Here is a 27,679-nt window from a genome sequence, read left to right on the forward strand (position 1 = left end):
TAGGATGGACGGGCCATGAGCTATCGGAGAGACTAGACACCCTAGAACAATTAGATGAAACTAGACTTAAAGCGATAGCTGGGATATATGCTCAAAAAAAGAAAATGAATGCTTTCCATGATCAACACGTGATTGGTAAGGAGTTCCAAAAATGGGATTACTTCCTCATGTATACCTTAAAAAAGCACTCCAAAAAACTCAAAAAGCGAGGAATGGGGCCTTTTGCAATCCATGATATATTGCAAAGTGGCACCATCAAACTTGCAATATTTACAGGAGAGGAGATGCCTAATTGGACGAGTGGTTGCAGGTTAAAGAAATATCTTCTTTTGCTGACACCAGAAGAACTCGCAACACTCCATCCAGCAACTCGGCGCATACGTCAAGCACAGGATATTCAGAAACAAGCATAGCAAGAAGCAAAAATCAGAATATTAGAACATAGGGAACAAGAAAACTTCTAGAGGAAAGAACAACAGGACGTGGCTATTAAGAATGCTCCAATAGCATCCATACAAATGGAGGCTACATGGTTAGGAGGAATGGATCTACGCATTCAGCTACAACTTGCCGACGGCACCACCAAAAGAGCATTAGTGGACACAAGGGCCAGATCTAATATGGTTAACTACTCCACTTTCAAAAAAATCACACACAAACCTCTAATGCCCAACACTATGGGGTTCAAGGTCGCAAACAAAGGTACTATGGACAGTCTAGGCCACATAAATTTATCAATCAACATTGATGGGACATTTTATCCACATCAATTTCATGTAGTCGAAGATCAACATCTTAACAAAGCAGTTATTGTGGGAGTGCCGTGGATGTGCACTTATCAAGCCACACCAAACTGGCATGACAACACTTTACTCATCGAACATGAGGACCAATCTTTAGCCATGCCATTCGTACAAACGGACCATGCATGGGAACCTCTACCATCACCACATGCAGCAGCTTAGCGATCATCCACCACCATGGTCACGAAAATATAGGTTAAGAAATCAATCATGGAAACCAAGCCTAGGCAATTGTGGATACGTAAACAACAAACAAATACACGTAAACCTACATTGCGTACACAAAAATTAAACCACCACAAATTGCCCACCACTGTTGTCAAACGGCCTAACCCAATGGACCACTATCTTTGACAACCAAACACACTCCAATGGGTATAGCAACCAAAACAACCTCACCTTCATGATGCCTCTTAGCGGATCCATACCTAAGCAATTTTGGTGGCAACCCAAAAAATGCCAAAAAGCAACCCCACCGATAGCATCAAAACTTTTGCAGGTCATAGTTAAACACAAAGCACGTCTTCTACAATTACTATTGTTCGGACCACACAGCTTCCAAGGAACCTCTCCACCAATAGCCACTGAACATATTGTTCAGCACCTATCTCTTGCACAGCATTTTTTTTTCCCATGCATATCCTCCATCAGCATCATAGAGCCACACTATACGGCTATGCATAGACACGTGCTTTATTCCCAAGCACTCTGACACATGTTCGTCGTGGACGACTCACTCTAGGAAGGGGGAAAATGCGGCTGGATTATCGTTTGTATATACCATTATTATCATCTTACTTCTTTTCTTTTCTTTTCATTTCCTTTCCTTTCCTTTTCTTTTAAAAAACAGAAGTTTTTTAGAGCCTGACAGACTCTTAGTTAGCATAATCATGAGCCATACCATCACCATCTAATACCAGAATAAGAGTATATATATAAGGGAGGCGGCACTAATTTTGGCTAATTTTTGGCCGACTAATAATCATTGTAAATAATTTTCTTTTACAAAAAAGCAAAAAATGACAGGTAATCAACAAAAAATTGATAAGTCAAGCCAGGAAAGTCAGAATTGACTTTTGAAATCAAATGCCGAAACTTCAAAGCGAGGACTTTAAACATAGCAAATATGGAAAAATTCAACACAAGATGAATTTTGAGCCAACTTTTGAAGGATCAAAACTGCAGATCGAACGCCATTTGTAAACCGAGAGTCAGAATGATGAACGGTTCAACCGTAGGTGATATGAACAACAAGATACGAGCAATGAAGGTAAGTATAAATGGGCATTCCACGTAGACTGGGATCATATAGTCAAAAGGGGCAACAAAGCTCATTTGCATTCAGAGAGAGAGAGAGAGAGAGAGCCACAAGAGCATAGAGTTTTCGGAGTTTCTTCTACCCACTGCGACCACCTCTATGGATCTTACTACACTAGATTTGACAGGTATGATCATTAACCTTGCAAGAGCATGTGTGTATGACCCATACTGCATCAACAGTACCAAAACAAAAAATCGAAGCAGTATAAGGTCACAAAATCAACAAACTAACAGGGCCAATGAGGAAGTCCAAAACCCATCAAAAACAAGAAAAAGTTCATCAATAGACCTCAACTAACTGACAGAATCATCCAAGCAAAAAACAACAGAAAAAAGTGATGGAACATGGATCGCGATCCATGTTCCCCAAACCCTAAAATCATGGAAACTTCTACAGGAACAACAATAGAGGGTCAAGAACAAACTCCTATGAATCGTTTCTCAAAAATCATCCCAACATGGATCGCGATCCATGTTTCTTTTTGCAAAAATCAGGATAAAAGTGGCTCACTAGCAAGACAATGTACAAACAATACTAGTGTTGCAAAATGATCACAAAAAATTCTCTAAAGATCATCAAACCCACCTGGATTGCTACTTTCAGTTTGTAAATGGTCTTTTGGTCAAATTACTGCTAAAGTTATTTGGGAAACTTCACACTCTCCTCAAAGCCTATCAACAAGCAAATGTAACCTAAGGATAGTGATGAGATCAAAACTAAGCAAAAGTTTACTTGCAAAATGGTGAAACTTGTAGGATTCAGTTTGCCTTCTCAAAGAATTCAATGTCTGGGGGAAATTGCCAAGGAACCAAGAAAATCTATGAACTACAGACCTAAATCATTAGAAATCAAAGCAAGGAGAGATCTCAGGCAAAACCTGACTCCAAAAGTGGTTGCCAAAAACAAATTTGGTCAAAACGGAAAAAATATGGCCATAAACTAAAAAAAAAGGATAAGATAGAGGAGCAAGCCCACATCTATGCTACCTTGGACCCCATCGGTCGAAATTGACAATTCTCTATTCTTGAGACTAAGGGAGAGTCTGAGGGTAAACCTAGCTACGAGTTTCTCTAGCAACCGGATCCACCTTTTGATAGATGAACAAGCAATAGATCTATCCTTTCAAATAGAAGGTTACCCAATCCAACAAAGATTTAGAATCCTAAAGATAGGCCAATTTGAAGGAATCCTAGGAATGGGCCGACTGAGCAAAAATAAAGGCAACATCCATTGCAGTGAAGGAAGCATCTTTTTTACAAACTCAAAGGGTGAACAAGTCTTAGTGCAAGGTAGAACCGAGAAAACTCCTGTGAAGGTGGTCAAAGCCAGTCATTTGGTTAAGCGGTTAAAGAAAGGACTATCAATTTTTGTTGTAAGACTCAATAAACCAGAGACTGAATCAAAAGAATCAGAGCCTGAATGGCTAAATGAATATCAAGATATTTTTCCCTAGGAGTTGACAAATCTTCCACCGCCTAGGAAATTAGTGCACGAGATCGAGCTCATTCCTGGTGTTGAGCCAATAGCAAGGACTCCCTGCAAGATGTCACCTTGTGAATCGATAGAGCTAAAGAATCAGGTGAATCAGCTTTTGGAACAAGGTTTCATCAAACCCAATGTCTCTCCTTGGGGTGCTCTTGTGCTCTTCCAAAAGAAGAAAGATGGAACATTCAAACTTTGCATAGATTTTCGAGGCATAAACAATGCACTGTTAAGAACAAGTATCCCTTGCCTCGCATAGATGAGCTACTTGATCGACTTGGTGGTGCTAAATATTTCACCAAGATTGATCTTAGGTCAAGCTATTACCAAGTTGGGATAAAAAGGGAGGATATTCCAAAAACGGCTTTCAACACAAGGTTTGGGCATTATGAGTTCACCACTGTCATGCGTTTTGGCCTAATCAATGCCCCTACCACATTTAACCATCTCATGATTGACCTCTTCAGGACAAAGTTAGATGATTTTGTTCTAGTCTTCTTTGATGACATCCTTATATATTCAAAGACTAGAGAAGATCATGAACGGCATGGCATGTACGCCATGTCTTGGAGATTCTGAAAAAATCCCAACTCTATGCCAAGCGGAGAAAATGCTCTTTCTTTGTGGAGAAGGTTGCCTATTTGGGATACATAGTTTCTAAGGATGGTCTTTCTTTCGATCTAGCTAAAACACCATATTAGAGAGTTTGAGACTCTAGAGCCAATTTGGGAATCACCGATGTCTTCAAGATTTTTCCACATGGAAAAATTTCAAACTGTTTTTTAAGGCCAATTCCTTCCATAAGGTGGTACTTGAAAATCTCTTTCAAACTACAGCTTCCACCTTAGAAACTTTGGCTAAGATTTGGACACGCAGTAAAATCTTAAGCTCATTTTGGAAATGGGAATTGGGAAATTCCCAAATTCAATAATATGGTGTTCTAAGGTGGAAGCTGTAGTTCAGTGGCCCATTCCCAAGATTGTTTCAAAAGTACGAGGATTCCTCAGCCTCACATGATGGTGTAAAGTATTTATCAAAAACTATGCATAATACACTTGAAGAAATGGATTGCCAAATCAAAATAATAAGGGAGAACCTTAATAGAGCAAGTGATAAGCAAAAGAGTTATGCTGATTTACATAGATCTCCCCGGATTTTTAAGGTAGGAGATAAAGTTTTCCTTAGCGTCAAACCAAAGAGAAGTTCACTCAAATTGGGAAAATACAAGAAGTTAGCATATACATATTTTCGACCCTTTGAGATTTTGAGAAGGATATGGGACCAATCTTACGAACTCACTTTACCCCCTCACTTGCATGTGAACAATTTTTTTCATGTTAGCTTGCTAAAAAGATATGTTGTGGATCCCCTTCACATCCTAAATGATAAGGATACTATTCTTAACACATAGAAAGAATTCCAGATGGAGCCATAACAAATTTTAGACATGAAGGAGCGGAAGCTATGACGTCAAACAATTCAAGAGGTTGTCCAGTGGAAGGGCTATCCCATTGAAGATCCCTCCTAGCAAGATTGGGAACACCTTACTTCTCAGTTTCCTCATCTTTTTTAATTAGATTATTCTATTTTTTTGGGACTCAAACTAAACCATGTTAGCCCATGTAACTACAAATCCAAGTTCTATCTTATTGAACCTGACCTTTTGCTAAATAATAACAAGATTAGCGTTGTCCTTTACATCTTGTGACTCGGATCTCTGTATGGAATTACAAAATCAATAAATAGATTTAGCTAAGTTTGTAATTCTCTCAAGGACTTATATCAAATACCAAATATAAGAACTTAGAACCAATTTCATTATATCCATCAAGAAAAATCAGAGAAAGAAAGACTTAAGACATGCACCAAGATCTTAGAACATGATAAAGATGTTAAGGAATACAAAAATGATAAATCTTCTAGTGGTCAATAAACCCATCCATTACATGATCACAAAAGCAATTATCATAAGCAAGGCACATATTAAGCCTCTCATCAATAGGAAGGATTCCCTGTGAAATTGTTGCACTGATCTCTCTAGTATAAGGTGTGAAGTGAAAGGGCCCTCTAAGCAGTAAACCAAAGTAAGGGTAAAGATATATCTTTTGATGAGGAAGGAATTGAACAAGCAAAAAGACTCGTTCTAAAAAACCTCAATGCATTGACCTCATCACACAGTAATATCGAGGATCCAAACCCATAGCTTCAATAACCATAGCCAAACGGACATTATTATGAAAGTGATTCCAACCCCAAAGGGTCACCCTTGTTATACTTTGAAATGTCTACCATTTGGTTTGATCTACTGAAGTTCCCAAGTGAGGAAATAGTGGGCGCGCATATCGCTCCACAAAATCTCTCCTCACGGATTCACTTGTTTGCTGCAAATGAGGAATGGCCATATATAAAATTAGCTCTTTCCACCGATCCATAAAGTAAGATAATGAGCAAAGAGACAAACTTAAGAAATTTTGACAAGGGATGTAAAGAAAAGTGAAATACAAAGGGAATAATACTGTAAGAAATAAAAATATATTGCACCTCATATAGACGAGCCAACTAGCGAAGGCTAAATTGGCAAAGTGTAACTTGTGGATGAAGATTTACCACCTTCCTTATTTGTTTTGAGCTGAGGACAAATCTTTCTTTTTGTTGGGTAGTTTGTAAATTCCTCCTCTTAGCCCCTACACTTGATGACATATCTAAGCCGTCGACTTTTTAAAAATGATCAAGTACATTTGGCTATAGTCAAGCACCTTAGTTACTCATGAGACACTTTCTATTTTCACCATGGGAACTTATTCCTTTATCGCCTGATGCAGGCGAAATAGAAGTAGACAAATGGACGGCAGAACAAAAGGTGGATATAACCTATGCATGGGATATTAGTTTTATCTCCAAAAACAAAAATTGCATAAGAAAATAAAGAAAGAATAAGGATAAGGTGGAAAAAGTAACTTGTTGGAAAAGTAGCTTGTTGCATAAGTCACTTGTTGAAAAAGTAGCTTGTTGCATAAGCCACTTGTTTGAAAAGTAGATTGTTGCTTAAGTAGCTTGTTGAAGAAGCTTTGAAAAGGAAGAAAGGATATCAAGATATGCAAAAGTAACTTATCAAGATAAATTAAGGGCCTTATCAAATTAACCTTAAAAGGAGGCCTTCCCTACTCATTAAACACTTCTTTTCACATTTTTGAAAGTGCAAGGTTGATGGTGAGCTATGAAAGACAAAGTTAATCCTCCTTCACACAAACCCCTACACACCTCTCTCCTCAAGAGAAGCCATGTCCATAACCATAATCAAAATTACCATTACACTCTCCACCTTCTCTCTCCTAACCTTCAAGCTTTCTATAGCGTGAATCTTCTTAACCTCTTTTTTTTCCATAGCCAAATCAGTGGTCTTCAAGCACAGTGAAGCGAGAAAGAACCGGCTACATCAACACATTTTGTCGTTACTCTTTCAAAGCAAGGAGAAGACCCTACCATATACACACTTAGGTAAGTTTATCTTGTTATTTCTCATTCTTGAAAGAGATTTAATTTCATGCTTAGTTAAACTATTTCTTAAGCTCTTCAATTTTCATAAGCAATCTTTTTTGCTTGGGAGGAAGACATAACTTCTATGTTGGTTGTATATGTGCAAGGTTTTGTTTAGTAATACAAATTAGGTTAATACTTAATTTTCACTACCATGCATAGAAGGGTTTCACTCCTGCATAAGCACTCATAAGAAGTTTCTGATTATTTGTCTCAAGATTGCAAAATGGTGCATTCCAAAGTTTTGTGTTTACCATGCATAGATTCACACGAAAGAAAAAACTCATTATAGAAATCCTATGCATTATTCATTTGAAGTTTGTCTACTTTCAAGTTCGTTTTGCAAATTTGAAGGGGGGAGTAAGGGGATAGCTTCATGGATGTCGTGATCGTGTTGTTTGAACATAAAACTGAACGCTTCCATGGAGATGCCCCATGGATGACAAATAGGGCCAAAATGGGATTCATCCAAGTCAGGGCTAACTCGAAACTTATGTCTAGTCAAAACCTTAAAATTCCAAGAGATTTGTTGTTTTATTAAGGTCTTGTTTGAGTAGAAAATTAAAAGGAAATAGAAATTAAGGGATTATAACTCAAGGACCTTAATCTAAACTTAAACTAGGATTAAAATCTTTATCAAGAAGATTGACATGGATAACCCTAGCATGACATATAGATCTATGTGTGAACTTGTCTTCGTGTTTGGAAAAAGGCCGACATAGGTGTTTACTTGTGGAATACAATGGGGGATGGTCCTTTCCCACTAGGAATGATAACCGTTCGTTTATGTTTTGATCTCGGGTTCATTCACTGTCCTAGAAATGGGATTGAATGGGGGAGTGTCCCTAAATGGGACCCGCGAATGTGTCTAAAAATCGGCATAACCAGGTAGGCCTGATGCCAACGGGTAAAGGGTAAAGGAAAAAGGATCCATGGAGGGATCAGGATAAGGGAGGAGGATGTGATTTAATTAAGGAACTCTTAAAATTGTTTGGTAAAAAGGAACCTTGGAAAGGCTAGGAACCTAGATGGTCTATTCCATAATTTTCCTCATCAGTCGGACCTTTTCTCTGCTTCGCGGGATTATTGATTTAAAAGAAAGCTAAAAAAGACTATCTTTGAAGCCTTTCCCACACAAGATAAAGAAAAATAAGAGTTAGAATCTGTGTAAAGGCGCCAGCTCCACACTTGGTAGAGGAGAGAGGATACCCAACTCCTAGGACGAGGATAGGGATATGCCTGGAGGAATATATGTGATTGGTTGAGAGATAACTAGATAATTTTACTAATATAAAATGAAAAAGGAAGTAAAAATATTCTATTAAAAAAAGGTGGGAATGACCTGATAAATGCACATTTGCAAGGGTATGCAATAGTTTGCATGATAATTTCAAATGTTTAAAATGTATTCTTGGTTCGACATGATTGAAATATTGTTTTCTAGTATCATAGTATTACCTTGGGAAGGTGCATTTATCAAATGGTTCGGTGGGTGGGTAGATTCCGGAGGGTTGATTGTTGGCCGACAAGTTGAACCCAATTTTATGTTGTGGGGAAATGGGATTCTGATCTACAAAGAGCGGGAGAAAAACTTGGGATGGAGGGATTCGTATAGATTATAAATACACTCACCTTAGGGGAGTGCTTTGACGGTTTTTCTCGATCATACCGAGAAAAAAAACGTCAGTGATTTGAGTAAGTTGAAGATTCAAATCCTCAATTTGATTATCATTTTCTAAAATAGCTTGCTTAAGAGCATCACAAACTTCAGAACGATAAGAAATATTCAAATCGGCTTCAACTTGAACATGAGAAAATCTCACCATCAATGATGCATTCTCTTCTTGAAGTTGATTGATTTTGGAAACCTCTTTGTTTGTTGCGACCATACTTGAATACCTCTCATTCTCCAACTCTAATGAGAGATTTTTTATCATCTTTTCTTGAGAAAAAACATGACTTTGAAATTCAGCAAATTCAGGTACATAACTTATTTGCAAATAAGTAATGTGAGGATCCGGGACCTCCCTTATGGAACTCTGTAAATCAGGAACCTTTGACATCAAAAATTGTAGTTCAGGGACCTGAAATTCAAAATCCTTGTTTCATAACTTGCATAACTCATATCCACTCTTGGAAATTGGTTTTTAGCCTTCAAGACTCCAAAACAGACTCCTCCATCAACACAAATACCTTTCAAACTGTCACTTGTGGGATACTCCTGATTAAGATCCATCAAAGATTGATTCATCACATCATCCTCATCATTAACACACATGATATCTTCATCTATTTCACTTCATTACACTCTAATCTGATCTCTCCCTGAATATCAACCTCTTCAAGATTGATGTCCAATGTTGGTATATGGGTTTGTATGCGATATTGGTGGCTTTTATAGCTCAACCCCACTTGCACTCCCTTCTTCTTATTCACCAGTTTTTCTTTTGGGTAACTTTCATTCTCTTCCTGCAAAGAGGTGAGTCTCTTTTATGTGAGGTTTGGAGATAGTTGGAAATCCTCTTGGCTCTGGAGTTGCTCCTTACTTCCTCCATCATCTTTTGGACTTCATCTCCCTTGCTTTGAACAATATCTCCTTCTCTAGCCAAATTCTTCTTTTTAGTAATCTATATATCTACACCTTTAATCCCATATTCATCAAGAGCATCAAAATCACGTTGAAAACCTCTAGGCAAAATTAGATTCAGGCTTTGAAAATTCAAGTTTTGAAAGTGTAGGTGCCTAAAGAAATAACATTGGTAATTGAAAATTGACATCTTTAGGTTGTTTTATGTTGGAAACAATAACAGGTTGTTGAAAACACCATTGAGAATCATCATCATTGATTTAATGATCAAACTCATCTTCATACTGCTTCGAAATACATTCACACACTTCTTACAACCTTGATATCCGCTGAGCCTTAGAGCATGACTTCCTCTTCTTATTAACACGACTACTATGCCACTTGTGTACATCATCAAGAAGATAAGAAAACCAATCTTGATCATCTTGAGCATCGCACATGTCTTGATGATATTATTTTTTGTCCTTGTCCTCATCCCAAAGAAGATTTAGAGTGCTTCTTGGATGTGTCAACTTCTTCATTGGAGGCTTCATTGTGGGAGGCACAGAAGGCAAAACCTTTGAAGAAAGGAAAGCTCTTAGGGAGGCCAAGAAATGCTACATTTGTGAAGAGGAAGGACATTTTGCAAATGAATGCCCACAGAATAAGTCATAGGATAAGGATGAAAAGTCAGAACATAAAGGAAAGAAGCCAAAGCCGAGTGCAAGAGTTGTCCCAGATTTGGTTGGTGATCAATCAAACATAGATGCCACATAACTGTGCATAGCTTGGGGCAAAGTTAGAGACCAAACAGTGATGGTTTTCTTTGATCTAGGAGCCCGTGCAAATTTCATATCACCAGAATTGGCATCAAAGTTGGGCATTTGTGTAGAGGAGATGGGTATGATAGAGGAAGCAAATTTGGCATGCCCATGTCATTTAGATCCTGTTACTCCCATTTTGGGGAAGCTTCGTCTGCACATTCAGAGCTATGTGGATGCGAAAGAATTTCATATTATGCCACTTGAGGGTTGTGCATCCTGAAAACATTTCATAATCCGATACAAATCCTTCGACAACTTTGGCATGCAATACTTGACACAAAGATTCTCTTTTTGACAAGCAAACACATGTAAGGAAATCGATTTGCATAATGCCCATGTTTTTGATAAAGAGAGTACTTCTTCTTCTTCTTCTTCTTATTCTTCTTCTTCTTCTTCTTTGCCGCCATAAATAAATATCAAAGTGATTGAGAACAACAATGGCCACATTCTACAATAATCTTCAAAAAAATGCATAAAGTTGTGTACTGCATAACTTGCATACTTTCAAGAAACAAAAATTGCCTGCAATAGCAAACTGCAATTGCTTGGACTGAACTGCTTGAAACTACACATAATCTGTCAAGAACGTGTAAACAACTGAAACTGCACGAAAACCATTTCAGACTCCTGAAACTCTTGTTTCAGCCATCCTTTGTGCTCCTTCCACTTTATCATCATGGCTCTAGCATCATAACTTGCTTGTGCCTCTTCTACGCTCGCTCCCCTGACCATGCTCTCAAGGCATGAAACCACAGCATAGGATCGCCAAGTGTTATTGCCTCTCATCCCAACGTTTGAGAAATTCAATAAGAAACCTCTTACACAAGATTCATTCATAAAAACCTTTAAAAAACAGCGTACAGTAGATACAGAGAAATCAGGAATCTGTCACTTGACTGACTTTGAATTGAAAATTGAATACACAGGAAAACAAGAATTTGACATTGCACACGGTGTCAATCCTCAACCTCTCCCTCAGTCCACACGTTCAAAACATTACAACAATCAAGAATAACCCCTTTTTTCTATATGAAGAGGTTTTGTCCCTTTCACACTACAAATCTTGATTACTTTTTGAAAAACTACAAACATTGAACTGAAATTATAAAACTACTGGACTACGTGAAGCCCTCATCTCCAAAGGCCTCATCAAGTTGTTGGATGAAGTCCAAAACTTTGTCTATAGCACCAAAGGTGCCATCATAGGTGAGAAAAGAGATGCTCTTTCCTCCCTCCTTGAACTTCTTAAGCTTGTAGGACCTTTTCAAGCATCATAGGATTTGTGATGTCCTCTCCTCTTGTACTCTCTAGGAGAAAAACCGCTGCTTTCATCGGAAGAGGAGAAAGATAATGAAAATGAAGAAGAGGGTGACCTCTTTATTGATTTTTTCTTCCTTTGAATCCTCTCTTCCCTTTTGAGATTACGATGAGGAGAAGTATGCGGCAATCTTTTTCTCTTGGGAAGATTTGGAGATCTTTATTCTCGCCGCCTTTGTGGAGCCATATCTTTCGAAGTGTTTGGCGATTTACTTATTTCTCTTTCATAGGATTCTTCCTCTTCTCTCACTAGAAGGAGTCTTCTTTTGGAAGTCTCTAGAAGAGGCATCCTAAGCTCTCTCTCTCTCTTCTTGGGGAGTTTGGAAGATACCATGGGTGTGAATTTTTTTAGAAACTTTGGCTTGTAAAGTGGGGTTTCCCATGGCTTGTTGCAACCTAGTAACAAGATAGTTCCCAAACACGGGGGAATCATTAGTAGCACCTTTATGTGAAAAATCAAAGTCGTCAATGTTCATTCTACTCGCTTAATTATGTCATCCATGCTAACTAAATTTATATATATGCTACTTTGTGCTTTGGAAACCTCAAAACTTTAGTTTCTACTCTTCTTAACTTTTGAAAACTAGCTCTCAAGCAGCCACACCCATGGTTTAGAGACTATTGAATGCAAAGAGTATTGGAGAGGGTCTAACAATGCTTGGTTGATTATGGTTCTTGTTGAGCTTGCAAGTAACTTAGTAATGGTTAAGCCAAAGGAAAGCCCCAAAAGACTCTATTATTAAGTCTATAGTTTCCAACGGTGTACCTGGAACTTAGTTCATTCCAACCGGGATAATAAATCCATGTCCCACTTACCCTCTTGCAATGAACAACCCCAACCTTTCATGGACAACTTAAGGACCTTGCTTCTTAAGCAAGAAAAGAGAAGCCAATAGCTCTAATACCAACGTAACCAAATATTGCTAATAACATGCATTGTAGCGAAATTAAAGTAACAATAGTAAGCATTTTCTTAAGAGGATTCTTAATGAACATAATGAGAGTACTTGATTGAAGGTAGAAAAATATACATTATACCTAGTAAGCTTGGCATGAATGATACCTGCAAAAGAAAGAGATAATTAGAGAAATTAACAACAATTGAGGAACAGATTTACTTGGATCTGGGTCCCCTCCAAAAGGATTTTGTAGTATAGATTCTTCCTTGGAGAGAGGATTGCTAATATACATGCTTTGTGTTTCTTGAGACCTTGTCGATGCCATGAAGATGGTAAGCTTCATGCACCAATATTTTGCCCATAACTAACTTGCAAAAACATTAACTTGTCCCCGGCCTCAATACCAAGACCTCAAACACCTTCAAAGGTGGAGAGAGCTAGCCGAGAGTGAGGAAGATGAAGAGAAGAATATGTATCTCCACGAGAAATAAGTAGTCTCATCACATATAATTAGTCTTAGAGCATAGATTAGCATAGTGATAATGAAGATGGGGAGATTGATAAGCATTGCTTTAAGCATAACTCTTGGTTATATTTGCATTCCATAGCCAAGGGGTGTTGGTGTAGGCTCTCCACTCTCAAGCTTGGAGAAGGAGATGACTTATGTGCATGTTAGAAGCTGGACACACCCCACGGCAGTAACTACTCGGAGGATTATTATTTTTTGTAATTATTCATTCATTGAGGAAAACCTGATTTTTCACCTTGTAATTATTGGGACTTACAAAAGTTTCCAGATTGTATTACACTTTTGATAGTTAGATTGAGTAGATGGTTGATTTTGGAACTTTAGGGTTTGAGAAATTGTAAGGTATATATACCACTTTTTGACCTTAATGAAAAAACCTTTTGTCATTTTAAAACAAGTTTGAAGTCTGTGAGTGAGCGTACTGTGTACGAGAGAGAGAGTGTGAGATTCATCTTGACGCTTCGTGTGCTCCGGTGGTCGAAATTGAGTGCGGAGAACTGCAGCGTGTTGCCCCCGACGAGAGCTACGTGCTGATACCTACATTGCGCGTGTACGGTCTGGTTTTGCGAGATCCTTCTACGAGCTTCATCGAATGTTTGGGTGAGTATACGTTGTCCAATTTTGCATTGCAGCATATCCACGCGTTCACATTGAGTAGAACTACACATTAGGAACTTTAGATTATGGAAACAAAGACATATAGATTTCAGCCAGACATCCTACGTGTTTCTGCACAAGGTGTTTTAGGTCGGGATTTTGGTTAATAGACCTTAGGGAGAGCGACCTACTGGTATTAGTAGGGTCTCCTTCAAGTTCTATGGCGTTTCGAGATTGTTTGATGGGTGTTCGGCTCTAAACAGCGTTGTAGGAAGTTTCCTCTCATGCACTCTTGAAGGCTGTGACTTAGACAATTGGTAGAGTCTGTAGGAAATAGTTAGGAGTCGGTCGAGTGTAGGTTGACACCTTATGCTTGCTTCCACGCACCTGCGGGTCGAGCTTCGTCCTTAGCTAACATTACATGCTAGGTGAGTTCTCGCTGTGGTGACGTCCGTCGCGGCGTATCCATCCAACATTGGCATCGCTGCCGGGGACAAAAACCTTAGGTAGGTGACCGAGACTAATCCTTGAGGATTGGGATTTTTGGCTTGCCAAGAGTCTCGCTTTACATTTAGTTGGGATCAGAGGGTGGAGGACTCTCTAGGTCTTAGAGGGATTCTAGGAAGCGTGTGTCTGGCCTAGATCCTTCGACTTAGGTAGATGAGGTAGACTTAGGTAGTTTTAGGTGGTAGTCGAGTTCTAGAGTAGGAGTTGGAGTGGTAGAAGCGGTGAGAGGAGAGCTTGAGATTCCGGAGAGGCCAAAAAGCAACCAAAAACAATATTCTCACCATTTCACATGATAGGTAGGAGTAGAGTAAGTAGGACATCATGATTCAGGATCTAGAGCATTTCATGCATGAACACTTGCTTGGTAAAGTCATTACAAGTTTGTAAAAGACACAAAAAGATGCAAAAGTGTGTTTGGAAGCCTAATCGAAGTCCAAAAGTTACTGTGAGTGTTTCTGATAGATCTACAGAGCATCAAGAGCATTCCGATCAGAATTTTTTTTAATTTTAAGCCAGGAGACATCCTACGCGTAGGATGTCTATAGGCTAATCAGAGAGGAATTTTGGGATTTTGAGTTGACTAGTGTGTTCAGAAGGTAGGGTTTACTAATTTCAATCGAAAAGTGGAAATTTGACCATATCTTGACAGGATAAGGCCAGATAGACTGAAATTGCCAGACATCGTATCCAAATAGTGCCAAAACATTATTTTCAGACCAAAACCATAAGAAGGCTGCATGAGCATGTCTTATATGATATATTGAGTGACTGAAAGGGGTTTCACCTCATTTGGGTGAGAAAATTGGGTTCTAAGCGGTCTTTAGCACTTTTGACTGAAAAAGGCAAGAACATCTGAAATTTGGGACTTTTGACATCCAAACCAAAATCTAAGCATACCACTGGGTTACTGACATCAAGAGGAAGCTGTGGAACAAGTCTGGGGTCAAACAGGCCAAATAGACATCCTACGGCGCGTAGGATGTCTTGCACTATGGCCTCCCCAAATGTTTTGGGATCCTGAGTCTTGACATGCTTCTTAAGCTTTGGTGTTAGACCACAAATAAACCCACGCAGTTGTTGAAAGGTATCTAGCCCCTCCATCTTGAAGATGACATCGCAATAGTGCGAGATATATTCCAACAATGATTTATGTTGTGGCGTAGAACACTTATCCCAAGCTAACCAATTTCGATCCACTTCATTTGTGGATAGAAATTCCTTTTTAAATACAACCTCAGAGGCTACCCAAGTTTGTGATATAATGTTCTTCTTCTTGAGAGGCATCCACCATTTATAGGCCTTGCCTTCTAGTGACTTGTCTACATTTCCCTGACTGCATTCAGAGTATGCCGCAGATCATGAATCCTTTCCCAGTAAATGAGGTAAGCTATTCACCACATCCTTATTGCGCTCACTTTCCTCTCGACAGTTTTGTAATTTTCAACAAATTTTCCACCTCCTTTTGAGTGAGAGAGTGCAGAGAAATTGGAGGGGGACCTATCCTTGATTGGAGCTTTGCTCCTACATATGTGTATCAATAGGGCCTTTGGCCTATTGTTGCATAAATTGCACTATTAAAGTGAATAATTTACTACATTTTCATTATCCAAAGATATGGAAAACGCTACAAGTTTCCATAATGAAGCAGTTTCTTGCAAGCGATACCAAAGACAAAGTACTTAACAAATGGTGAAGTTTGAAGCTATCTCCCAATGAGTCTATCCACAAGTATGTGGAAAAGTTTTGGGATTTACATCTCAAAGCTACAGTTTATCAAAAGATAGACTTTGCCAAACAAAAGCAACAATTTTGTGCACATGACTACCTGAAAATATGGCATGATTCACTATACTATGGTCACTTCACAAATCAATCTCCAACAAGGGGCTAAAAGGAATTTTAAGCCCATGGAAACTAGAGACCGAAATGAGCCTAGAGGTAAGATCAATGCTCAAAATTCTTCCCAAGGCAATTCTAGCAACAACAACAACAACAAGACCAACAAAAAAGGAGTTTACAAAGGTTTAAAAAAACTCTCTCCTAAAGAGTTAGAGGCTTTTCACAAAGATCATAAATGTTTCAAGTTTAGGGAGTAAGGACATGACTATCATTCTTGCCTCAAAAGAAATTTATGCAATGAAACTCCTAGAGCTTCCATGGTTGAAGCTCCAAAAGGGGATACTCATTGCAAAGGATCATCCCTTTCTTATACTTGGGGAAAGGTGAGGGAGCATGAGGTCTTTATCCTTTTTGACCCTGGTTCTACTCACAATTTCATATCAACAGAGTTGGCCATTAAGTTAGGCATACAAGCTCATGAGATGGGAGACACCATTAAGACTGAATGAGCTTTCAAGGGACAAGAAGCCGCAGTTACTCCCTTAATCAGGAAATTGAGGCTTCATGTCCAAAGCTATGTCAACAAAGAGGACATTTTTATCTCCCCTCTCCAATATGAGGATGTTATGCTAGGGGCACCATGGTTCAACCACATGGCTATCAATATGAAGTTCCTTGAAAGGAGAATTTATTTCAACTACAAGGAAAAGAACATGTACATATATGCTAATGAGTCCTGCCGTACCATATCCCTGGTAAATATGCTTGCTTTTGATAAGTCAATGCAAAGCTCTATTTCTACGTATATGATTTTTGTTAGAGAATCTATAACACAAGTAAAAATAAAGGGAATAAATATGAATTAGAGTTGTCTAATCTCCTAAATGGATTCCAAGATGTTTTTATTGATGACATCCCTAGTGAGCCACCTCCAAAACGAGGGGATGATGACCATGCAATAGAGCTTCTACCAAGAAGCTCACCGCCTAACAAACCTTCTTATCAAGTTTCACAAGCTCAACAAGAGGAGATCATAAGGCAAGTGCACAAATTGGTGGAAAAAGGGATGGTGAGGCCTAGCTCATCTCTATTCTTCTCACCAGTACTTCTAGTGCAAAAGTAAGATGGAACATATCATATGTGTGTCAACTATAGAGCACTAAATAGGATCACTATCAAGAAAAAAAATTCACATGGCATGGGTAGAATATCTATTTGATAAGTTACAAGTTTTGGCCTGACAAATGCTCCAGCCGCATTCAAACTCATGATGGACAAAAATCTTCAAGCCACTCAAATTCTCTTCAGGAGTACAAGCGACATCTCCAGGTAATCATTCAAGTTGTGAGCGAGAATAAGATTTTCATTAATCAAAAGAAAAGTGAAATTTTCCTCCATTTTTCCTATAAGAGATTCAATATTTAGGCCACAATATCTCTAAAGATGGCACCGGTATGGATCCAACAAAGTCAAAGGTAATAAAAGGATGGACTAATCCAAGGAATATATAGGAGCTACAAATCTTTATAGGTATGTGTGCATACTATAGACGCTTCATAGAAAACATCTCGCTAATAGTAGGCCCATTACATGACTTAACAAAAAAGAATGTTAAGTATTCATGGACTTCAAAGGAGCAAGAAACTTTTGAGAATCTTATCTCTCAACTTGTGCTCACATTACTAGATCTCTCAAAGCCATTTGAGGTCCAATGTGATTCTTGTGGTGATTGTCTTAGAGCTATTTTGCTTCAAGAAGGACATGCCATAGAATATGAGAGTCAAAGACTCAACTCCGATAAGCGAGTATTTGGAAAATACAAAAAATATCTACTAGCCATTCTATATACCTTAGACACGTGGAAACACTATCTCTTGGGGACTCCATTCATCCTACAAACGGATCACAAAGCCTCAAGAACTTCTTGAGGCAAACTAAGCTCTCTGACAAATAAATTAGGTGGAAAATTTTTCTTTTGGAATTTAAATTTTATATTGCTCACATTGCTAGCAAGCACAATCAAGTGGTCGATGCACTTTCACAAAGGCCGAGGGTAAATGTGGTGTCAATAGAGACTCACAATGATCTATCTTTTATAATACATGAGTGGGCTATTGACCAAGACTTTAAGTATGTAATTAAAGCCTTTGCATTAGGGAAGAAAGAAGAACCATTCACCTTGGAGGATGATTATCTTCTAAATAGCAATAGTCTATATGTCACTCACCCATACAATAAGAAAGTCATGTATGAATCCCATGCTTCTCCTTATACGGGGCAAAGAGGAATTTCATAATCTACTCTTCAAATGTATTTATGTTGGCCTATCATGAAAACTAAACATACAAGAGTATGTTTCAAAATGCGTGGTATGAAAAAAGTCCAACTTTGACCGAGGGAAGAAACTTGGATTTTTTCAGTCGACAGGCTTAGCAAGAAAACACACTCTATGCCTATCAAAAATACTATTAAGGCACCTCAAATGGCAACCCTCTTCAAACCTCAAATTTTCAAGTATCATGGCTTGCCAACATCCATAGTGTTAGACAAAGTTCCTAAAATGACCAGTAATCTTTGGAAGGGTCTCTTTGAGAATCTAGGAATTAGATTAAATTTCTCTTTCAATCTATCATCCCGAAATGGATGAGCAAAGTGAAATAACTAATCTAACGGTTCTTGATCTACTAAAAGCCTATGTCATGGAAGTAGATCAATGTTATCAATGAGAGAAGTAGATACCTCTTATAGAGTATGCATACAATGACATTGTACATACTTCTATGGGGAAAGCACCTTTCAAGGTTAAAGAGGGAAGATCCAAAAGTCGCTCACTAATTAAAGCACATGGAAAGATCTTCGATGCGAATCAATATAGCCAAGACTTACAATAATATTTTCCAAATATTAAAGAGGTTATATCCATCTCATAGAAAATGCAACAAGGGATGTTTCTAAGAAGCACAGAAGAGCCTTAGCCTTTAAGGAGAATGATTGGGTCTCGCTAAACTTTCTCAAGACTCATCTAAGGAATACTACGGACCACCAAGAGTATTATGCTAAACTAGAAAAAAGATACTATGGTCCTTTTTAAATTCTTAAGCCAATCAATGACATGGCTTATCAACTAAATTTTCCCAACCATTGGCTCATGCACAATGTTTTCCATGGGAGCCTACTTAATTCTTACAAATGAGCACCATGAAAAGAAGCAATAATTGCAGACCCTCCCAAAACCAAAGATCAAGAAGAGATACTTGAATCTGAGTCCACATGAAGGCAAGGTATTAAGAAACAGTAAGATTATCCGACGACATCTCATTAGGTTTAAGAATTATCCTTTTAAAGATGCTATATGGATGCAAGGAACCTAGCTTGAGGATAATATGAACCTTGTTAATGCTTACAATGATGCCTTAGAGTAAGCATATGAAAATTAGTTTTAAATGAAAAATATTTTTGTCTCACAAGACAATCTCTTTATTTTATTGTGCACAAAATTTAAGAAGTATGCATGCTTAGGATCATGTTTGTGGTGACGACGTCTCCCAAACACCAAGTAGAGCTTGTCCCTCTACTTTGGAAGTATGATAAGGACTAAAGAGGAGACATACTTATGGCAACTAAGTCTCCCAAGCACCAAATGGATTTCTCATCCATTCTGGAATGATGTTGTAGGGAAAAAAGGGATCCTCTGCCCGCTAATAAACATGGACTAATGACTAGGCGTTATCTTGTCTAACTCATAGTCGAGGACGACTTTGATTTCAAGAGAGAGGTAATTTCATAAAATCTTACGTCTAACTTTACCAAATTATTTTCTCATTTTAAACTGATCATTTAATATGGGAAGATAAAAGGGGAATAAGAGTTAGGATATAGATATGTGCTTCTAAACCTATCTCAATAGACGACCAAAAGGAGAGATGGTTGCATCTCAATAGGGGTCCAAAAGGAGATGGTCTACCGAAGAGCAATGTGAAATAAGTGCTTCTAAACTTATTGCATCAAGGGACCAAGAGGATAGATGGTTACATCTCAATAGGGGTCCAAAAGGAGACAGTATATCAAAGAGAAACGTGCATCTAATGGAGCTAAAAGACCTTAGGGTTAGCTTCATTAAAACCCTCCAAAGATTAATTTCTGAATTCCTTAGACCTAGGACCTTTAGGCACTTTAGACATTAGGAAAGCTAGGCATGTGCTTGAGGTTCTTGTCATGCTTGATGACTAAGGTGCTCGAGGTGCTTGTCGTGCTTGATGACTAAGGTGCTTAAGGTGCTTGTCATGGTTGATGACTAAGGTGCTTGAGTTGCTTGTCATGCTTAATGATGAAGGTTCTTGAGGTGCTCAAGTCAAAGATGAGTCCTAAAGGTAGGGGCATGAGATAAAACACTCTCGCACACACTTAATGCAAGCCCAATACTCAAGAGGCATTAAGGCGACAAGTGAGGCCCCTAGAAATATTTCCCTCATAATGTGCCTAAATCCTACTGGATGACCTATAGGAACATCCAATGAGAATTTAGATTCAATTAAATAATTAATATGAGGACACTTTTCCAAATTCTACACTCCTTGCTTGTTATGATTAGGGTCATTCATTGGCTAGCCCAAGGCTTGATCCAATAGGCTTGTATCAAGAGTAAAGTAGCAAAATCAAATCCTCTCTCTCTCTCTCTCTCTCTCTCTCTCTCTCTCTCTCTCTCTCTCTCTTATACTCCACAAGCCACACACACACACACTCCCCCATTGTGTGATGTGCACATAAGTCATCTCCTTCTCCAAGCTTGAGAAGTGGAGAGACTACACCAACACCCCTTGGATATCATTGTGGCTTTACCAACCACTATACAAGGTCATGACTCGCTATGGGTGATCGTAGATTGGTTGACTAAACTATGTAAGTTTATCTCAACCAAGTCAACAATTAAGACTCTAGAATTAGCTAAGCTATTTGTGAACAATGTGTATAAGTTGTATAGACTTCCAAGTAACATTGTGAGTGATTGTGATCCCAAGCTTATTAACAATCTTTTTTGGAGGGTTGTGTTTAAACGATTGGGTACACAACTCAACCTCAGTACAACACATCATCCTAGAATGGATGGTCAGATGACTAAACGAGTCAATCAAGTGCTAGAAGATATGCTATGATCATACGTTAGCAAGAAGCAATCATATTGGGAATAGTATCTATCAATTCTTGAGTTTGCTTACAACATTGCTAAGCATGTAACGAATGGATTTAGTCCTTTCATTCTAATGTATGGTTTTTAACCTAGATCACCAGTTACAACGGGGTTGGCAATTGAAAAAATCCAACAGGTCAAGTATTTTATCCAAGACCATATGGATATGTTGAAACTGGCTTGTCCAAATGTTCAACAAGTGCAGGATTGGTAGCACGTATTGATATCAGAGTATGTTACAAATTTCCACATCTAGTTTGAGGGTGTTGGATTAACCCTAGAAGACACATCCCTTACTTGGTTCCAGCCTCTAAAGAAAGACGACTATGAAAACATAGAAGCGCTCTTACAAGATTTTGTTGAGGAGTTCTCCATGAGAGGAATCAAGCACAATACATTGTCCCAAACTCACTCTTTCAAGCAAAAAAAATGGTGAAAAAGTTTAAGAGGGAGCATTACAATTCAAGCAGCACATCGAGAAGTGTGTACTACGTGAGAAACCTCAAGAAGATTGCCAAGTAGTGTTGCTCATTGAGGGGCTTAAGAACGAGCACCTCAAGAAGGATTTTCACTTGAAAAAGTATATGACATAGGACGAGGTCACAAAATAAGTTTTCTACTAAGTAGACAACTACCAAATCTATAGAGAAGTATCACTAGATGCGGATGCTATTTCAACCAGTTCTCGTTCTACTGCGAGTGGATCAAATATGGCAAAAATGGCATCATCGTAGTAGACACATATGAATATTGTGCAGCTTACAGAAAGAGCTTGTGAGAAGAATGGGACAAAAATTGGGAATCCAGAACCAGAGAGTATCAACGTTGAGGGGATGTTTAACAGGTGGAAAAGACCATCCTATGAACAGTGCTCTAGGAAAAAAACAGACAATGGAACGCAAATAGATGACTTATCCTAACGTAGCATGAAAAAATTCTAGGTTGGAGATGTGCAAAAATTTGATTGAGATTTCACAAGTCTTCATGGAACCTCCTCGGGGGGTGCACCTTTAAAAACCTATTCATATAGTGTGTGTTCAAAGGGTATTAAAAAAACCCCTTTACTTACATGCTTAAGGGTATAAAATGATCCCTTTTTCTTCAATAACTTACAAATTTTTCTCTACAATCAATTAAAAAACCCCCTTTGTTAGTGTAATCTTGTTAAAATTTAAAATTTTAGCAATCAAAAAAGCCATTCATTTGAACTCATGTGGTAACTTACATGTCTAAGAGATAAACCCTCAGGGGGTGCACCTTTAAGAAAATGTTTATATAACGTGCATTCAAAGGGTATTAAAAAAACCCCTTTACTTACATGCTTAAGGTAATAAAATGACCCCTTTTTCTTCAAAAACTTACGAGTTTTTCTCTAAAATCAAATTAAAAAACCCTTGTTGTTGATATAATCCTGTTAGAATTTAAAATTTTGACAATTAAAAACCCCATTCATTTGAACTCGCATGGTAAGTTACAAGTCTAAGAGGTGAACCCTCCGAGGATAAACCCCCTTAGGGAATACACACCATGTCTGCATATTCAGACTAGGATAATACCTCAATCATGTGCATTACTTAAAGGAAGAATGAGGAAAACAAAGAGAGTGAACAAGAATAGAGTCATGAGATTTTAGTTGCAGGTTGAAATTGTCAGGAAACATCAAACAAGTGAGGTGAGAAAAAAGAGTTGCAACATCTTCAAGGGAGGGAACATATAAACACATGCCAAAAAGGTTTAATTAAAAAAGTGGTAGAAAGCACAACAGATGATTGTGTTTACCAAATATTGTCTATTGTGCCAGAGGTCAAAGACAATTGGCTTGAAGAACTTTGGGATGTAGTCAAAAAGGCTAGAGATGAGAGTCAAGCATGGGGATCAGCACCTAGAGTGGAAGTCAACCTTGCCAAATACATGATGTTGCTTTTTCTTCACAAAAATAGAGCGTTTTTAACTTTTGGAGGCTTCGCGAACCGTGCATGTAGCAAAAATTTGCAATTCAACAAAACATAAAATCATCATAACTTTCTACTTGAAACTCTGATTTCAGCATTTGAAAAGCCGTTTTAAGGTTATGGGACGTTTTAAACCTTCTCGTCATCGTGATAGATTTGTCAAATTCTGCACCAAAAGTGACTTACAACAAATTGGTAACTATTTTTAATACATATTTAATTGAAACCATCAAAAGGTAAGAGCTTTTATATTTTTGAATCCATTTGCGTTAAACTTCTTGTTATGAACCTTTGAATTTCTTTTCATGCATGATATATAATTCAATTTTCATAGAAGAAATTAGATCAAGAGTTAATTATGTTGAAATTCTTTACATTGTATTCAATTAAGTTTATATAATGAAACATGTTGAGTTTCTTATTTCATGATTCTTGGATTTTCTTTTCATGCATCATAAGCAATTTGCTTTGTATAAAAGAAATTTAATCAAGGGTTAAGCATATGGAATTTACATCGTTTTCAATTCAATTTACATAGACAAATCTTGACCTGTAGGTGCATGAAAACAAATAGATGGTTTTCAATCACCTATTCAACTTTCTAAGACAAGCACTATCAAAGAAAATGAACTAAAACACATTAAACACGCAACCACTACCTTTCTTATGAAGCCAATTCTCACCGAAATGCAAGTTAAAGTTGTTGAATCATCACGAAACTCAAGGGCTAATCTCTATACACCTAGAGGACACCACCCTATAGTCTCTAACCCAACTTAGTACTCCTAAACACCAGTGCAAAAATCGCATATAAAGACATGCCAAAATTTAGAAGCCACCGATTCTCGACATGCTTAGGTCTAAGGCATAGCTCATCCTGTCAGAGTCACAATGACATATAGTAATCACTAAGTGGATGCATGGTTGGAGAGAAAAATCACATTAAAGCTCATGGAAGAGCTCTTCAAAGAGACTATCACGATGAAAGCTTGATGTTGAAGTGTAACTCTTGCTGTTGCTAACACAATGGTGAAGTCGCCTTTGTAATGTAGCCAATGTAGAGCATGTAGGGAGAAGAATAAGACCTCACTCTCTCTCCACACACAACATGTAGTCACGTATACTTAGTAGATCTAAAAAGTTGATTCATTCAAAAGTTGTATTAGGTTTACAAAAATTGGCTTTTATATCTCAGCTTTGGAGGTTCTAACTCACCAAGATTACATCTTACTATCTATTGTGGGGTTAGAGATTCCGCATACTTACTAAATTACAATATGGAAACTCATTTGAGTCCCAAAATAATTGTAGCAAGTTTTTCAAAATAAGTTTTACAAAAATTAGGCTCTGCCTGTGTGCTAGTCATAGTTGTCAACACTTCCCCCATCCGCATCCATGTTGACTTGACATGACGGATATTGGTTTGCTAGTTTGGTAATAATTCTCAGCCTTGGAGTCAGTAGAATTCTTGGGTTTTTATCAACTTCAAGTATGACTCGTACCTTATGTTGCCCAAGGTGACTGTGGGGCCGAATATTTTGTTGTCATAAGTACAGAAGCCACTGTAGAAGGCTTCCTCAAAATCTTGCATGTGGTAGATTGGTAAGAACATTATCCTTTGGTATAGTATATGTAACACCTCCAAGGATGGTTGCTTTGACAAATCAAATGTCATCATGTGGTCACAAGGGTATGGTTGAGTCCGTAGCTTTGGACGGTGAAAACACTTCAATGCACACCAAGAGGGTTTTGCATATCTTCGTGATCATCACACACATCAAGTCAGGGTAGCCAGTGAAAATCTTAATGGTGCCCTTTATGGTTTTCATCATATAAGATACACTTATTCTCTCTCCTTCCTTGGGTGGTGTTATAGATGGGTAATTGAGCCAGGTGGGATGTTTCTTCAAGATTTTTGTGGTTTTCCCATGTGCATACATGAGGGACTGGGCAAAATAGAGTGTCATCCCTGATGTTTTTGGGAGATTCCATCAAGTAATTTAGAAATACGGGATACTTGAGGAGCAACTCTTTTCTCCACTTTGGTTGGGAGTCCAATGTCTTCTTTGCAGTATCTAAATCTTTGACATCTCACTCATACACTAGCTCTGTTGCTTTCGCTTTGACTCTTTCTTTTATCACCGGTACTTCATACTTTAGGAGAGGGTATGGGAGTGAAGGTTGCATCCATTCCTCCCTAAGCACATTTGTGGCAAGCCCTTGGAATCCTAATGAGTGTATCATTCATGTCTCCCACTCCAAGGCTTCCTTGTGGTCTTCAGCTGTGGATTTTTCAATCAAAGTTTGGAGGCGTGTCTCCTCCTCTACTATTAAAGGTTTCTCCCCCTCTGTATGTAGCTGTTCTTCTAGGTGTTGTAGGTCTTCTACACCTTTAAGAACCTCCAAGGGATCATCTCTTGAGTTAATCCCAAGGTCATTAGGCCTTGACTTTGTTTCTTGTGTCCTTTCTTTGGCTATTTCCTTTTGTACTTCTGTTATGTGTTGTTGAGCAGGTCTATCTTTTTTTTGTAGCTTCTTCTGCTTGATCTACCAGCAGCTCTTGTAGAGTACCTAACTGTAGTTGGAGCTCTTCGTGTCCTTTGTGGAGTTCTTGGTGTTGATCATTCATTCTTTCCTCTCCGGGTAGGGACCCTTCTGCCATATGCATTCTTTGTCTTTGTTCTAGCTGTAATTCCTTTTGTAGAGCATTGATTTGTTATTCCAAGCTTGTATAGCTTGGCTATCTACTCTTGCAACTTCTCTTGCAGCCCTTGGGTTTGCTTTGAGTCTCTTGATTGTCAAGTCTTGGAGCTCTAATTTGGCTTTTAGCTCCAACACTTCATCTTTTGCTGCTTCTAGCTCACCCTCCACTCTTTTCTTCTCTTCTTGGAGATTATTTACTTCATGCAAAACCTTCGACATTTGCAGTCTTAGATTGTCTCATTTGCTTTTGGCCTCTCTTAGTGTTGTACTAAGAGTCTCAAGATCTCTTTCTGCTTCCTCATCTTTTTGATTCGTAATGTGGATCATGCTTGTGAGATGATCATGTTCTATGTGCATATTGTCTTCCCTGGTACACAACATACTATTTTCTTCAGCCAGTGTTAGAGACCAAGTTCTGATTCTGTCAAGTACTTGATATGCGGCTCTCACATCCTCTTCATTTTATTGATGGTCTAGGGATTGGGCTAGAAAAGGGAACTTGGTGTCTTATATTTAACTTTAATCCTGATGGAGGTGCTCTTCACGGGTTGGTGAATGGTCTCCATTTTGGTGCATGTGGGATTAGGACCAACCCTGGTACTCCAAGCTGTGGGGATTACCTTTCTTGTGCTCTTCTCTGTGTTTCTTGGTCTAGCTATGGTAATTTTGATGTGTCATCTCTCACCTATTCCTTAGGAATCTCCTTTCTCTCTTGCTCATGTCTAGCAAGCCCCCCCATAGTGGGGTTGGAGTGCCATAGACCAATGTAGAAGTTTCTGCCGATGTGTATCTTGCTTGAAGGAGGTCGTCATAAGTGTTCCTTTCTTCTTTTTTCCTTGTCTTTTGGTGAAGGTGTTGTCTCTTATGTCTTTTCTAGTGAGTGTTGTGGTTGGGATGTAGAGGGCTTTGGACTTGGAGGAGGAGTAGAGGAGCCTGGTGGTGAAGGTGGTGGCGTTGCAGTTTTTGTCTGTTCACCTTCTTGGCCTTTTTCGAGTGGATCCTCTAGAGTTTCTTTCAGCTGCCTCTTGATATCTTTCACCTCCTCCATTGTAAAAGGCTCGAAATTCTGTTGTTTGATCAAATTTTTAGTTTTTTCATACGATCAAATGTAATGATCAAATTGATCCTCCAGCACTCTTGAGGAGCTTCCTCCTATCCTTGCTAGGTATGGTGCCCAATACTCCTCAAAGTCTCCTTTGAGTGGCCGTTCTACCCTAAACTGCTCAATCAACCTCTCGATCTGAGTGGCTGTCTGGCTATGTGTCTCTTTGGGCCTTGATGCTTTTGTCAGTGCCATCTTACACTTCTTTTTGGGGGCTCCTTAGACTCTTTCTCTGGTACAATCTCTAGCCTTCTCCGAATCCATATGGTGATTGCACGGTGACTGGTGGTGCCACTACTATTAGTTGTTCATCTTTTGTATCTTGCTTTAACTTGAACCATTCATTCTGGGTTGGTGGGTCAGGCGACTATGCTCTTGCATGGATAGGTTCATATGCAATCTTTGTCAGTGTTTCTCCACCTCCAATGTACTTAGGATTCTCTATACCCATGCCGACCACTTGCTCATGTAGATATTGGGCGTAATTCACCACTTTGGACACACTACTTTCCA

The 27,679-nt window shown here is 38.5% G+C and overlaps 1 pseudogene; it reads left to right on the forward strand.

Annotated features, from left to right (window-relative positions):
- Positions 1-27,448, forward strand: part of LOC147459455 (uncharacterized) — a 41,297-nt pseudogene extending 13,849 nt beyond the window's left edge.
- The last annotated feature ends 231 nt before the right edge of the window (positions 27,449-27,679 follow it).

The sequence above is a fragment of the Adiantum capillus-veneris genome, chromosome 4 (genome assembly GCF_014529385.1).
Source record: "Adiantum capillus-veneris isolate H3 chromosome 4, ASM1452938v2, whole genome shotgun sequence".
In the NCBI taxonomy this organism is placed as follows: Eukaryota; Viridiplantae; Streptophyta; class Polypodiopsida; order Polypodiales; family Pteridaceae; genus Adiantum; species Adiantum capillus-veneris.